The sequence below is a fragment of the Mus pahari genome, chromosome 13 (genome assembly GCF_900095145.1).
Source record: "Mus pahari chromosome 13, PAHARI_EIJ_v1.1, whole genome shotgun sequence".
Taxonomy (NCBI): domain Eukaryota; kingdom Metazoa; phylum Chordata; class Mammalia; order Rodentia; family Muridae; genus Mus; species Mus pahari.
The window spans coordinates 45400396-45414067 of record NC_034602.1 but is presented as its reverse complement, the minus strand read 5'-3'; the positions used below and the strand labels follow the sequence as shown (position 1 = coordinate 45414067).

The 13672-nt window shown below is 47.7% G+C and overlaps 1 pseudogene; it reads left to right on the top strand.

Annotated features, from left to right (window-relative positions):
* Window positions 1-4704: 4704 nt before the first annotated feature.
* LOC110330909 lies at window positions 4705-5168 on the top strand (annotated as a pseudogene).
* The last annotated feature ends 8504 nt before the right edge of the window (window positions 5169-13672 follow it).

The following is a 13672-nucleotide window of genomic DNA, read 5'->3' as shown; positions in this document are numbered from 1 at the left end:
CCCAATCGGCCATCATTGGGAATAGAGGCCCCTTGGTCTTGCAAACTTTATATGACCCAGCACAAGGCAAGGCCTGGGCCAAGTAGTGGGAGTGGATGGGTAGGGGAGCAGAGGTGGAGGGAAGGGTATAGGAAACTTTCGGGATAGCATTTGAAATGTAAATAAAGAAAATAATAATAACAATAATAAAAAAAAGTCAACAAACTGTTAACCCTCAGACCATGGACTTTGGGGAAACCCAAGTCTGTGTTTCAGGCCACATTTGCCCAGATTTGGCCTCAGAATAAGCTCTTATCTTGAGACCAGAGATGTGTTTCTGCATTGATAGCAGCAAGTATCCTTCTCCATAGGATCACTTGCCTGTCCTCATTCTGGCTCTGAACTGCTCCAACCTGTGTCACATGCCATTTGTGACATTAATCTTAATGAGGGACACACCCCTCATCCAACTGCGAACAACCCAGTGCTCTAAGTGTTCAGCCACTGTTAGCTATGCTCCCCTTTCCAGGGGCTGTGGTTCAAGGAACATGCACTGTTTCTGTGTATGACATTACCCTGGGTTCTCCAGAAGAGCAGCATTTGAAGGGTGGGTGCTGGGTCTCATATGCCAGCCATCGAGGCCTGCAAGATACTGGCGGTAAAGCAAAATGGAGAGTCTCTAAGAAGTGGGGCTGAGTACAAGGCCGCTGGGTCATAGGGGTCTCTCAGCCCTTATCCATGATTCTTTCCCACAGTGACCTTGGAGACCACAGCCCCAAGGTAGCATAACTTCAAGCTGGAGGAGGGACGCTTTGCTCTCATATTTAATGTAAGTGAGAAGGAAACCTCTGTTGCCCTTGGAAGGACTTAGCGAGGTCTTGTGAAACCTGGTCAGTGTTCTCAAGAGTGAGTTGATACAAAGATGCTACCCAGAAGCTTCCTGGCTTCCTGTCTTGCCACACAATCCCTCTTACCCAAGTTCCCATTGTGGTGCCATCTGCCCAGGTACGGTGCCTCCACTGGGCGCTCTCACTGCGTGACGAACTAATCAGGGAGTCCCATCTTAGACTTCCAGACTCCAAAACTATGAGTTTGCAAAACAAACAAACAAACAAAAATATTATTAAAAGAACTTTGCTTCAAGTTCTTTTATATAGCAACAATAACAACAACAACAACACAATCAGATTGATTGAGGGAGAGTAATATAAATTTCCTGTTTCAATTAGATCTATCCTCTGTTTTCTGTCCTGGAATCAACTGGATTCCTATGCTCTTTAACCTCTCTCTAAATTCATTGTTCCAGAGGAACATGGCCACTGGGAAATCATTGCACGGTTGTCTCTGGTAGTCCACTAGTCAGTTACTTTCTGTCTTTGTAGTTACCAGACCCCAGGCCTCTCTTCCCAGGGGTCTCCCCAGACCCCACTCTTTGTTTCCTCCCTGGCCCTTCCTAGCTTTCTGCTCTTGAAACAAACAAACAAACAAACAACCTCGCTGCCTTATGACCCTCTCTCGGTTCCAGCAGTTCAGCCTGAGCCTTAGAAAACAGTGCCTTCACAGCCTCCCGCCTCACATTTGAAAAGAAGCATCCTTCTACTTGGAAAGAATCATTGCAGCAGAACTAGACGCCATCTCTATCCCAATAATGACAGCTGCTAGGCTTCCCGATACAGAGACCCAAGACTGGCCCCGCCTTAAACTCAGGCTACTGGCAATTTTAATCTCATGATCACAATTTTTGAGATAGATCCGACTTTCAGATAGAAAAATGAGGAAATCAAGAAGTAAATTAATTTGCCTAAGATTACACAGCTGTACAGGATAGTGCTTGTTTGGATTTGAGCACAGAAAGCCAAGTTCCAGAGCTGGCTTTTTCTATCCTTCCTCTTTTGCCTCATCCCAGCCCCTCTGGTCAGGGAACAGGCCCTCGTTAATATTCGATCTGGGAGCCCTAATCATGATGCTGTGTGTGTTTTGGCTTTAATCTCCCAGGTTTATAGATTTAATTTTCTCCTAGGTGCTTAACCTTTGAGGCCTAGAAATCTGCAGCTATGAATCCCTAGGTGCTGGGAGCACAAAGGTCCTTGTACCCACAGATCTCCAGGGAACTCAGGAATGTTAAGTATTTTGTCCTCTCAAAGGAAAGGATATAAAACCTGTTCTTCCATCCAGGAAGCTGGGAATTCACGGCAATTAACAGCCTGATGATATGCAGCTTGATTATCTGTTAAACCAGGACGTGGCACGCTTCCACAACCGGGACAGGAGATGGCTAGTGATCTAAATGACCCTTGTGTTATCTGTATAGCCAGGGGCTCCCACAACCAGGACTAAAGGCGGCAAATCGCCCAAATGACCTCTATGATATCTGCATGACTGAGACCACACTAGATCCTTCCCTAGGCCCTTAAGCTAATACAGGTACCGTATCTCTAGAACCCATCTTGGGAGAAAACACTTGTACTTTGAGTTGAGTTTCAGTGTAATTAGGATGCCTTGTACACTGAGGATTGCACTATACAAGGAAACCTCCTCACCGCCCCGCCCCCCCCAATAGTCCTGTGTTTAAATATGCTGGCAATAAACCACCTGGCATCAGAACCCCAAAGTCTGATCCAGTTTAACGAAGTCAAATTGAACCAAGTTTTCATTCTCATCTCTGTGCGGTTCATTACCCTGTCTGCTGTGACACCTAGAGGCACCCCCCACACCTGGGCCCTTTTTCTAATATAGGGCCTTTGCTGTCTTATGATTAAATCATATGCTTAGGTCCCCAGTTTAGCATCATACTGCCTTTCATTAAGGTTGAAATGGGTTTCCCCCCAAATATGTTAAAACGCCAACATGGAGGACTTCAGAATGCATCTCACTTAGAAGTAGGGTGATAACTAATATCATGAATTCAGAGAGGGGCAGATTGGAAGAGGGAGGGCCTACCCATCCAATGTAAATGGTGTCCTCATAAGGGGAAAATGTGGGCACCGAGACCAACACACACAAGAATAACTCCGCATGAAGATTAAAGCAGCCTTTGGAGTGAGGAATCTAGAAACCAAGGTAAGTTAAGGATTTCTAAAGCTGGGGGGTGGGGTGTGGAACAGTATTGCAACCTTCACAAGGAACCAACCCTGCTCACACATTGGTTTTCATTGTCTAGTCTCCACAACCATGAAATAGTAAAACGTGTGTTGTTTTAAGCAGCTAAGTCTGTGATATTTTACTGACAATCCCAAGAAATGAAGCATCCTTCATCGCCATGGTAACTGCCTCTCTCTGCCATCGCTCATCTATTTTGCCTCTCACAGCAGTGCTCCCTTTCCACCGTCCTCTTTGTCCATGCTAGGAGCCTCCAAACAGGTTCTTGTCTTAAGAACAATGCTGCTCCCCTTACAGGAGTGACTCCGCTGTACGTCCTCACGGCCCTTTACTTAATGATATAGTCCTACAAGGTGGGAAGATTTAGAGAACACTGTCTGTGGTGACTCGATCGCTCTGGAAAATGACTGAATTCAGCCCTATAAAAAGTCACCTCTTGGGCTGGAGAGATGGCTCAGCTGTTAAAGGTTAGGCTCACAACCAAAACGTAGCCCCTTAATGCTCCACAAATGCTCCCTAAGTAAAAAGAAAGCCTGCTCTGACTGCATCCTGGAGGAGGAGCCCAATCGAGCCCTAAGGGATCGATTCATTATGGAGGAGGAGCCCAATCGAGCCCTAAGGGATCGATTCCTTAGACTGCCAAACGTCCAGCTTCACCTCCAGAAACAGACTGTGTGGAACTGGAAGCTTCACAACAAGTCGTCGGCTAGGGAAGGCCTCGGCCTCTGCGATATGTAAAGAGACGTCGGTTACCAACATCTCTGTTCACGTGAACAACACAGAAGCCTTCAGATGTTTCCGTACTCCTGAGGGCAGAGCAGGACTGGAGACATTGGGGCGGGCCAAGAAGAGATGGCACACCTCAGAGAAAGGCAGACCAAAGCATCCTTGCCCTCAGAGGGATGGCTGCCATCAAACAGTAAAAAGGAAACTCTAGCCAGCAAGCATGTCGAGAACTTGAAAGGTCCCCGAAATAGGATTGTACAATGTGCTTTGTCGACACGTTAAGCATAGAATCACCATTAATACATCAACTCCATTTGTGGGTATATATGAAAGAAGGGGTTTTTTTTTTTCCTTCCCTTCTCCTTTTTTTCTGGGGTCTCATTTGCCCAGGCTGGCCTTAAGCTTGCTACGTACCCAAGGATGAACTCTCACCCTCTTACCTTCACCTTTCAAATGCGGGGGACTACAGGTATGTACCAGCATGCCCAGTTTATGGGGTACTGGGGTCAAATCAAGGGCTTCATGCACGCCAGGCAAGCACTCCAGACTGAAGGAGAGGTTCTAATGAGACAGTTGCATACCCACAGTTATAGCAGTCTCATTCCTCATAGCTGAAGAGAAGTGCAGGGTCCCCGATAGATTACTGAAACATGCAAAATGTGGCATATGCTAGACACGCAAGGGAATATTATTTAGCCTTAAATGGGAAGGACATTCTAGCGCATGAAACAACGTGGATGGACCTGGAAAACATGTGTTATGTGAAATAAGTAGTCAAAGAGAAATCCCTTACTCCATTTCTACTGTGGGTTGGGTCTCTCCCTAGAAACTCATGTGTTGAGGCTCCTGATGGACGCCGTCCCTCTTCAGCGCTGCCTGAGCACCCGGCCCGACCCAGCCATGGGGAGCTGCTATAGCAGCGAAAATGAGGACCAGGATCGGGAAGAGAGGAAGTTGCTGCTGGACCCCAGTAGCACCCCTACCAAAGCCCTCAATGGAGCCGAGCCCAACTACCATAGCCTACCTTCAGCTCGCACAGATGAGCAGGCCCTGCCAAGACAGCTAGCAACATCATTGATGTGTCTGCCGCAGACTCCCAGGGCATGGAACAGCATGAATACATGGACCGGGCAAGGCAGTACAGTACCCGCTTGACTGTGCTTAGCAGCAGTCTGACCCATTGGAAGAAGCTGCCACCACTGCCATCTCTCACCAGCCAGCCCCACCAAGTGCTGGCCAGCGAGCCTATCCCATTTTCTGACTTGCAGCAGGTCTCCAGGATAGTTGCGTGTGCCTATAGTGCACTTTCTCAGATCCACATGGACGCAAAAGAAGAGCTTGTTGTACAGTTTGGGACCCCATGAAGAGAGGGGCCCTAGGACAGCTCTTCCCTTGTCTTCACCCCGTCTCCACCTCACCTCTTCTGGCCCCCAGCCTCACTGTGGCTTTCTACAGTACCTAACCTGCTACTAATCACGGAGAAGAATGTGGAGGGAAAGAATAAGGCTAGAGGCCGGAGCAAGTGAGGACTAAGCATGGGAAGGGAGAACTGATTGTCATAGGCCTTCACGCTCTGGCTAGGGTGAGGGTGGGGCCAAGAGGGCGGAGCCTGGCAGATCTTCAGTCATTGGGAAGATGGAGACACCACTGTAGGGGTGAACACCGGGAGATCTCAGAGATCCCCCCCCTTTCTCTTGGCCTCCGATTCACTCCTGTCCCCTTCCCTGACTTGGTGACCATAGGCACCTCACTGGGGATTATGACCAGGGTCTAGATGAGCTTGAGTCTGAATTGAGTTTGTATTTCTAGCACCCTGGGTTTTTACATGTTTGCTCCTTTTGGTTTTGCTTGTCACCCCTCGGATAAAAAAAGTTTATTCAAAAAAAAAAAAAGAAAGAAAGAAAGAAAGAAAGAAAGAAAGAAAGAAAGAAAGAAAGAAAGAAAAGAAAAAGAAACTCATGTGTTCTCACGTTCATATATTTGTGAGCAGGACTTTTGAGAGAAATGATAAAGATTAGATAAGCTCCTGAAGGTGAAGCCTCCATGGTAGCATTCTTGGCTTCGCACAGACACGGGTGCCTGTCCCTTGCTTGTCACTCACTGTCGGACGCGCTCTGACATGTTATCGTACCACAAGCCGACACATTCCAGATGCTTCCCTGAGACTAGGATTTCAGAACTGGGAGCTAAACTAAGACCTTTATCCCCACCCCATCCCCCACACACCCCACTTTTTTTGTGTGTGGGGTTCAAGGTGGCAAGTCAGGATTCTACTGTGTAGTTCAGGTGGGCCTGAACTCAAAGCACCCTTCCTGCCTCAGCTTCCCAAGAGCTAAGGTTATAGGCTTGAGCTACCGTGACCAGACAAAGCTCAATTCTTCATGAATAACCTGCCGGGAGCGATCAGTTATAGCAATAGAAAATAGACTATCATCCTGACACCCTCTCACTACTTGTTTTAAAACATTTTAAACAATTAGAAATAAGCAGGTAAGTGAATGGAGCTAGGTACACATGCCCAAGCATATAATGAAGATTCTGCAGCCAGGGTCCATGTTGGTGTCCCGGGCCTGTGTTACTACCAAATGCCATGCAGAGGTCTCTGACCTGAACTGCCGCTGGAGTGTGGTAGAGCTGGCCCAGCTCTTAGTCTGCCATGGGGTGGCTTGGGCACAGGAGAGATACCCTCCCCTCATCCCGTCACCCCTCCGCAAGTGAGAGAGGTGGCTCTGCCCCTCACTGGCTGTAGCATTCAGGAGGGACTGTGGCACAGGATGAAGTAGCCTTGAGGGACCCTACCGGCTTTTTCCAGTCCCACACCCTCCTCTACAGCTCCCCCCTCCCGTCTGGAGCCAAGGCTAGACCAAGTTCCATTCTCCACCCTGAATCTGAGTAAAAGATTCTCAGAATGTACTAATAGTCTCCTGACCCCCTGGAAAGTCCCAGGTAGAGTTCAAATGTGTGTCATGCTTGCTAGCCAATAGAGTTAAAGGTCAATATGCTTAGCCAGTAAGTTTGAACTGTAATCTTGCTGGTGTAACCTGTGCCCCTACAAAGTATAAAAACTGCTTGTAATAGCCATTCGGGGTCGCCTTCTCATCACTCACCTCGAGGGACTGATTGAGGGTTGACCCTGATGCGCCGGAAAATAAACCTCTTGCTTTACATCAGTCTGCATCTTGGTGGCTCACTCAGGGGCATCTTGAAGTAAGTACCACTGTCCGAGGGTCAGGTCTTACAGCCTGGGCAGTGCTGGAGAGCTTGCACTGAGAGTGTGGGTTGGGAAAGCTGTTGGGCGGACCAGCTCAGCTCGCTCTCTTGAGTTGGCCCATCCCAACATCTACTCCATCTAGGATCTACTGGAACATGTGAAAAGAAAGGGCCAGTCCTGCAGATCCAAAGCTGCAAGATCTCCATGACACAGTGCGCCAACAGAGATGAGTCACCAGGAAGATCAAGTGTTGATAGTGTAGCAGAAGCCAGAAGCCTTGAAACAGACCAACAAGTCATTGCAATGAACACTGGCAACCAAAGATGTGTAGGGTATACTGCGGGACACACTGTGACATGTTACAGCTTCTATGACAAGATGTCTTTATTCAATCTTATTTTACTTTGGGGGAGGTTGCAAGGGCAGATACAAAGGGACAGGGAGATGAGTGGGATTGGGGTGCATGATGTGAAATTCACAAAGAATCAATAAAAGTTAAAAATAAACAAAAAAAACCTTGGCTTTGTTCTTGGTTGATCTCTCTTAAGGCAAACTCCACTATGCAGCTCTAAAGCACATCAACACTATTTTCACCGAACCATAAAGACGTGATTGTATCTAACAACATTAAAGAGAATCCTTGACATTGTCTAATGTGTGGTCCATAAGCAAATTCCCCCCAGTCTTAAAATTCTATTTACAATTGCTTTGTTCACAAAGATCAGACACACACTTGTTAGTGATATCCCTTCATATTGTAGTCTCTGTGTGTGTGTGTGTGTGTGTGTGTGTGAACATGTGAGTGTGCATACAAAGGTGTGTTATACGTGCTTGTCTGAGGATGCCTGCTGGAGTATGCAGAGAACGATATTGAGAGTCCTGCTCGATCACTTTGCATCTTGAGACAGTCTCTCACTGAACCTAGCACTTGCCTTTTTCTGGATAAGCCAGCTGTTCAACAAACCACAGTGCTCCTCTTGTCTCCACCCTAGCCCTCACTGCTAAGTACATGCAGCCATGACTAGCTTGCCTGCAGATTCTGAGGATCCAAACTCAGGTCCTTCTGCATGCACAGACACCCTTCCCCCCAGCCATCTTAATCAGAAACACAGCATGGCCATCTTTAGTGTCCATCACTAACTTGTGTAAATTGACAGTTGTTCTTTAAATCCACCAGGCTGTGTATTTGTTTTTCTGTGACATGAGAGTCGGTACCCTCGTTCCTAGCCCCTACATTATTCCCTGAGAATGGAAGTGAACTCTGGGTCTTGGATGGTATTTTTTGGCAGGGATCCTGTGTGGTTAGCAGGCAGGCTGCTTATTGCATTTACATCAGGAGAGACACAACGTCCTACTTTCAATGACATTAAGATTGATTACCATTGCAGGTAGTGACAGCCTGATCCCTCCATGGTCAAGTTGCTCATCAACCTTTCATCTAATGTGTTCGTCCACTGATGATCACTGTCTAAATCAATTATTTCTCTGGGAGCTGTGAAATGACATTGTCTAGCTTGTCTATTCCTTCCACGTCTGTCAGGCAGGATCCCTGTGGCTGCTTTTTTGGCAGCCAGAGAGTGCAGTGTACCCAAATGTGCTTGCTCTAAACGACAGTTTCCACAACTCAGATACAACCCTAAAAGACTTCTTTCCTCAGCCGCTGAGGACATTCCCTTAAACTACCTTTGACTCCAAAGTCCAGTCTGAGAGGGGAATTATAAAAGTAACCATTAGGCTTTAGATATAAAAGATGCACCCCCATCCCCGCCCCCACCCCCAGCACAAACACATCAAATCTTAAAGGTTTGGTTCTGAGGGCAACGTTCAGAGGAAGGAGACATGCCTGGAGCATGCGCTGTGTTTGTGATTGAGATGGTTGGGGAAAGGGTGTCTACGCCTTGTGAAAGAATTCATTAATAGACTCATAATGCCACATTATCAGGCGGCAGTGGAAGCTAGGAAGTGAGGTACAGTTGAGGGAAGAAGATCAACGGAGGTGTGTCCTCAAAGATCAGAACGTGTCCGTCCGGAGTCCTGGCCTGTCTCCTTTCTTCCTAGCCTCTGTGATGTCAGCTGCTGGGCTGCTCTTCCCACCATGAGGGATTGACATCTCTGAAACCAGGAGCCAGTAAATCATTTCTCCTCTAGTTTGTTTTGCTCGGATATTTTATCACATTGGCGCAAGTCTGACTAACACTATTGAGTTATTACACACACACACACACACACACACACACACACACACACACACACTTGAGACCCAGACTTAAACTTTGATTTAACCCAATATTCTTTCCATAGCTTACATCCCTGGTTTCTTTGGAGTGTTTCTTTCCTTCTCCAGAGTGGTAACAAGACATCCTGCTAAAGGTACCGAGAAGGTAAAGGTCAGAACATCCCGAGGCAGTCTCTCATCACATTAAAAAGGAACAAGGCTTTGAAGGAGCCCACGTTCCTTCCCCTCTTGTCCTCACCCTTCCCTAAGCTTGGCAGAGTGAGGCCCATCCCTTCCCTTCTTCCTGCTGTGCCTCAGATGAGGGTGGCTGCCCAGGGATCACCTTTGGCTACAAGGAAACAGACCTCAGACTGCCCCCTGTTGTGGCTGCCCTCACTCCATTTGTCTATTTGACATCTCTGTGTTCATCTCTCAGCCGCTTGCTTGGAGTTGGCCCCCCACAGAGAGGAAGGTGCCATTTTATTGTCACCCCGTGGTTAAGGAAAAAGAATCAGTCCAGAAACATTCGATTTCAACCTGGGTACAATCTGAGAGTGTGAGAGTTGGAAGAGCTCTGTAGGAACATCTGGGCAATACAACTTGTAAGGACAACTCCCAGTCCCAGGGACAGTGGAGACTTGAACCTTGATTCTCCCAGTAAATGGTTTAGAAGGAGGAGAAGCGGAGGTGGGGGGCATGGCTTGTCTCCCGTGGGAAACTTGGGATCCAAGAGCCTTCTACACACCAGGGCCCAGGATAGGCGTGTAATTATAGTACATTGCTTCCGGAGGGAGTGACTGTGTCCTGGGCATGACTTTCATACACCATGCAGCTGTTTCCCACAGAGAGACTTATTCAGTCCCGAAAACGCTCAGCATTTTTTTTTCCACTGCAGCCAATTTATTTCCTAGCAGGCAAAATTCACTCACTGTGCTTTTTAAGAAAAAAACAAAAACAAAAACAACAACAAAAAAACCAAAAAAACAAACACACACACACAAAAAAACTGAAGCACTGTCAAAAATATTCTCTAGATGAAACAACAGCCAAGTGCCCAAAGTATGTCACACCTTTCTCCTGTAAAGTGGGCAGTGTGTGGAAATGAGAGTCTGCAGGACCAAGTTCTGGCCCTGGCCTTCCTGGTGGATTGACCTCAGCAAAGCCTGCTGGTCTATCCCCAGCTTAGATGCCCCCTGCATAGACTGAGGGAGTCAGATGAAGCCATTGGTTCCCACATGTGCATGCAGCAAAAGCCCTTCCAGGAGCAATACACCTGATGAATGCGTAAGTTGTTTCTCCTCTTTGTAAACATTAATCATACAGCCGAAGCTATAATAGCTTTTGATCAGAGTAATATGCTGTAAGAAGCCGATATGCCTCGAGCCCCGGCAAGCGTCAACACTGAGCTCCGATGGTCTGTCAGAGATGGAGGGATGGTTTCGCTCAGAGGTGCAGAATACTGAGAGCATCCTCAGACATCCTTTATTATCTCCAAGGAACACTGCATGCTATGGTATGGATGTGAAATGCCCCCTCCCCCGGTGCATGTGTTTGAAAAGTTGGTCCTCAAATAGTGGTGGGACAGGAAAAAGAAGATAGACAGTTCTGGGGTTTTAGTGAATGGATGATTGCTGATGTTCCCAAGCAAGGCTGGGGTGTTTCTCCGCCAACTCCCATCCCACTTGGATTTATACCACTCCTGGATTAGCTCCCCAATGCTGCTCCATGAGTACATTTAGAGAGTGGGAATGTATCTGCTTTCATCTGTGTACCTGTCCACACAGACAAATAGCAGAACCATGGAGCCATGGGTAGGCCAACAGCAGCATCTCCCAGAGAAACTGCCCAGAAAGCACTTGGACAGTGACAAGCATCTCATATATTCACCACTTAGCTATTCTACTTAGCTTTCTATACATTGTTCCTGGTGCTCAGGTGTCTCCATGAACAGACAACGGTCCTCTAATTTGTAGGGAAAGATACACGCAGCTCACTCCGTAGCAAGCGTCTGGGGATATCAATAGTATGTGTGTAGACTAGACGGGAGCAAGGGTGTCAGGAATGGCAGTCACGGGGTCAAGACTGTTTCCCTTCAACATGGTGGTTTTAGGCCTCTGAGAGAAGTCAGCCAAGGTAGTGAGGAGCTGCAGGGAGCAGGGACACGGTCTGAGTTGTGATTGAGGTCAGAGCCTGGAGCTGTTAACACAAGCACGTCAGGAAGTGCTGATGTCGGAGGCACAGAGGGGCCTGATTTATCTCGTACCCTACAGTGATCACTCTGTAATATGGTGATGAGGTTGAGCAAAGACCCTCAACTACCTGCCCCTAGGTAGATTTCCACAAGTTCAGTAGCCAAAAACACCACCAGTCCTATGTCTCAGCTTCCACAGGCAGGCATCTGAGTGTGTCTCTACTGGACCCTCTGCTTTGTATCTTCATAGACTGATCTCCACAGGGAAGGGATCTGTGACCTCATCTAAGACTTGGGGTCCTCTCCCAAGATTCCATCCTATAGAGCATGGTCTTTGCCTGGGATTAGATGGCCTCCACAGGCTTACCTCAGCCTACCTTCCTCTACTGCTCACCTCCATTTTACCCCAACTCTACCCCAATGCCCTTTGTGGTGGTTTGAATAAAAATGGCCCACACAGGCCCATAGGGAGTGTCACACTGTTAGGAGGCGTCGCCTTGGTGGAGTAGGTGTGGCCTGTTGGAGGAAGTGTATCACTATGGGGGCGGACTTTGAGATCTCATATGCTCAAGCTGTGCCCAGTGTGGCTCACAATCTCTTTCTGCTGCCTGCGGATCAAGACAGAGAACTGTCAACTCCTTCTCCAGCACCATGCCTGGCTGCACACTGCAATGCTTTCTGTCTGTCATCACGGTAATGGATGAAACCTCTGACACTGTAAGCTAGCCCCAACTAAATACATTCCTTTATAAGAGTTGCCACAGGCATGTGGTCTCTTCACAGCAATAGAAACTCCTGAAAGATCGTCCAGTGTCTCTCCAACTCTCTGTTCGCTGTGACTGTCCCGAGAGCTTCCCACCCCACCTTGTATCTCTAAAGTCACTTATCTTGAAATCTATCCGTCATAAAAAGCACAAAGGCTCCTGTGATATGACCAGCTTGGAAGGAGCACGGCTCCAGCCCCCCCCCCCACTTCTGTATATATGTATATTCGTGTGGGCAAGTGCACACGGATGCAGGGGTGCACATACATGTGTGCGTATATGTGTGCGGAGGCCAAAGGACAATCTCAGTGTCACTCCTCAAGAATGCCATACACCTTATTTTTGAGATAGGATGTCTCACTGGTCTGGACTTCAGCAACCAGGCTGAGCAGGATGTGCGGTGGCCTAGGGGATCCTCATGTCCCTTGCGTCATGTGCACTGGGATTACAAGAGTGAGCCGCCATGCCCAGCTTTTTACCCCAGTGCTGGGAAGCCAGCAGCCCATGTACTTTACTGACTAAGCCATGTCCCCAGTGTTCTGCTTTGTCCTCTTGTAGGTATACCTGGGTCATTTCACAGAAGGAGGCATGAGGTCCTAGGTTGTGACTTCATGTTCTGCACATATTCGCTGTGCGGTTACTGTGGTCATGAGCTATGGTCCTATCATGTGAGCAGCACAACAGGAATTTATTTAAGCAACATGAATCTGCTTGCTTGGAGTTCTGGGGCCAGGAATCTAAGATGAAGGTGTTGGCAGACTGGCTTCTTCTTCAGCCTCTCTCCTTGGCTCATAAGTGTCCCCCTTCCATTGTGTCCTCAGATGTTTTTCCTTTATGTGTGTCGCACTGTCTCTGGCTAGAGCAGTCTCATTGAGTTAGGAACCATCCTCATAACCCGTTTTATCTTTAGCACCTCCTTGAGCCATTTCTAGACATTCTCATCCTGAAGTGCTTGGAGTTAGGACTTCGATAGACGTATCTGAGAGGACAAGACTCATCTACTCTGTCTGTGGTGGCTTTAGATATTCTGGACACTACAGAAGTAGCTGTTCTCATCTGTCTTCCTGTCCCTTGGCTGGCAGCACAGCCAGGAGGCTGGGACCCTGGAGACAGACTGTACCCAGCCTTTGACACTCACTGCAATTTCTCACACAGCTTCTGGAAATATTGTGTTGGGTGAAGGTTTGGTGAGAGTTGAGTGGGATCCAGAAGTGACCCAGAGCACACATGGTTCATCACCAGAGACTGGCAGGGACTATTTGGGGGTTCACTGTTCCCCTGCCTGATTTCTTCCCCAACAGCTTAGACCTAACTTTCAAAATTCAGGGTCTCTCCACAGCTTGGTGTTGATCTCTTGGTTCCAGACACTGAAGAATAATTGGTAATGAGCTATCTTATCTGTTGAGTGATTCCACACCAAACAAGAGGAAAAGAAAAGACAGAGAGAGAGAGAGAGAGAGAGAGAGAGAGAGAGAGAGAGAGAGAGA